At 55.3% G+C, this 2404-nt stretch overlaps 1 protein-coding gene across 1 annotated transcript in view; it reads left to right on the forward strand.

Moving 5' to 3' along the window:
* Positions 1-2404, forward strand: part of LOC103621968 (probable E3 ubiquitin-protein ligase MID2) — a 60217-nt gene that overhangs the window by 45061 nt on the left and 12752 nt on the right.

Consider the following 2404-nt stretch of genomic DNA (forward strand, 5'->3'; position numbering starts at 1 on the left):
GGATGTGGGGGTGTTGCCTCAGGATGCTGCGAGTGAGATGGATGGATGCTGTGGTGCAGTGCTGTGGCAGGATGCAGGGATGCTGTAGCGGGATGCAGGGATGCTGCAGCAGGACAAGGGGTGCTGCCTGTGCTGGCTGGAGCCGTTTGCCCAAGCAAAGTGTCTGGGATGCATTTGCAGCTTGTCCTTCACCACCTGCATCTCAGAGCAGCCGGGGCTTTGGGGCCCTGAAGGTGCTTAAATCCCCACGGTTCCTGCAGGCAGCATCAGCGCTTTGTTCTTCACTCCCTCAATAATGTCCTGATGATCTGGCAGGAGGAAGTGAGTGCAGAAGCCCTTTCTGTGAGTGCCAGCGGGGCCAAGTGTGCCGCCAGCAGCTGGCAGCCAGTGTCACAATGTGCAAAGAGAAGGAGGAGGGGGCTGAGATGCTCTGAACTTCCAGCCAAAATAAGGAGCAGAAAAATCCCACTTGGCTCTGCAGCACTGCTGGCCTTCCGTGCCAATGCTCTGTGTCACTGGCGTTGTCCTGCTTCTCTCTGCCTGTGCATCTCCCAGTACAGCATGACTTCCGTGGGTCATGGGTTTGCTTACTCAGCACAAGTGAGTGGGCTTGGAGTGAGTCTGGGAAAACAGATAGCAAATGGATGCTTGGCAGAGAGAGAAGGAGCCAGGGTGCCCTTGCAGAGCTCTGGTGACAGTCACCAGCCCTTGCTGCTCTGATGGGCCATGCTTTGGCTCTGAGAACACACCAGGGATGGAGCAGGGATGTGGCTGGATGTCCTTCCAAACCTCTTCCTTTGAATCCAGCTCCAATGTCTTAATGACCTGATGTAGGATAAATTGAAAGATACTTGGTATTTCTGTCTGATCCTCGGAGTCTGAGACCTCTAAGCTGTCGTTTTTGACAGAATTTGGGAGTTTTCAGCTTTGTCAGACACTCTGCTTAAAATAACAGTTCCAAATAACATTTCTCAGCTATGCTGAATGTGCAGCCGGGCCCTCGGAGGCACCTTCGCAGAGAGCACAGTAAACTGTGAGGCAGAAAATATCTCTGCTCCCCATCAATCGGATTCCAGGGAATTTTGCTTTTGAGCTGTTTGTGGACATGGCACACAGGCAGGCACATGCAATCCCCAGGTACTCTGCCCCTCAGACACGCTCACTGTAAATCTCATGGCATGTCCAGAGAATGGTGCCACCAACACCTCGAGGAACAGGGGTTCACCCTGGACAAGGGCACTGCAAGCGTCCTCAAGGCACTGGGCCTGTGCTGCTCCTCAAAGTGACTCTGCTGCATGGGGGGCTGCACTGAGAGATGTTGGAATGGCCAAATCCTGTGGCAGTAAGGGAAATGTGCACCAAGGAGAGCAGATAACGACCCTGTGGAGAAGCTGAGTTTGTAACACAGAGATGGTACCAGCCCAATGTCCCCATTGTGGGGAGAGCAGAAGCTGCACGTGCGCCGTGGGGCTGAGGCCTCTGTGTCACACCAGCCTCCGTGTGAGCTCCTGGTGTCCCCAGGGCACAGCTGCTACACAGCCAAAAACCTGTTGAGGATCGTGGAGGTGGGATGGGGTCCTCTGCTCCCTCCCTGAGCTGCCGGGGTGCTGAGGAGGAGGTTTGCCAGTGTATGAGTCAGGCTGTGGGCTGAGATGCTGTTTCACATCCCCATGAGCTGCAGGACAAGCTTTTCCCAGAGCTGAGTTTATTCCAGGACTGTTGTCCCTAGCACATTCTCTCCCAGCACTGAGGTGGGTGAAGTGTTTTTCCCTCCCTTGTTACAACTAAAAGCTGCCCAGCTTTCCTGCAGCCACAGCACCTGCTGAGTCTTCACCCCCAAACCCAGCATTCACCTGGGAACTGGTTTATCTCTGCGGAGTGGTTTGGCCAGTGTCCAGGTGTTGTCGAGCCAGAGATTTGCCCGTGGAGCACTGCTGGTCTGCAGTACCCTCTCCAAGCTCTGCTGGCCCCTTGGGGGAACCCCAGCCTCGAAAATGCTCCTTTTTGGGCAGAAGGCACCTGGGAAAGGGACTGTGGTGTCCTCTGCAACTTTACCTGCCTTCAGCCCCCCAGAACATGAACGTGATTGAGGGCAGATTTCTTGCCTTGGGCAGGTTTTCAGATTTAGGCTGTGGATGTCTACAGATTTACATTGTCCTGTAGCCATCCTGGAAGGGGAACCCTCCAGGCTGGGCTGTGGGACAGCAGCTGAGGTGCCAACCTCCCCTCCTGTCCCTTGGCCCAACATTTCCTTCCCACCACAGCAGCTCTGTCACAGTGGCACTGTCACAGCAGCTCTGTCACAGCAGCAGTGCCACAGCAGCTCTGCCACAGCAGCACTGTCACAGCAGCACTGTCACAGCAGCATTGCCACAGCAGCTCTGCCACAGCCGCCGGCACCGCA

Source organism: Corvus brachyrhynchos, unplaced genomic scaffold (genome assembly GCF_000691975.1).
Source record: "Corvus brachyrhynchos isolate BGI_N302 unplaced genomic scaffold, ASM69197v1 scaffold351, whole genome shotgun sequence".
Taxonomy (NCBI): domain Eukaryota; kingdom Metazoa; phylum Chordata; class Aves; order Passeriformes; family Corvidae; genus Corvus; species Corvus brachyrhynchos.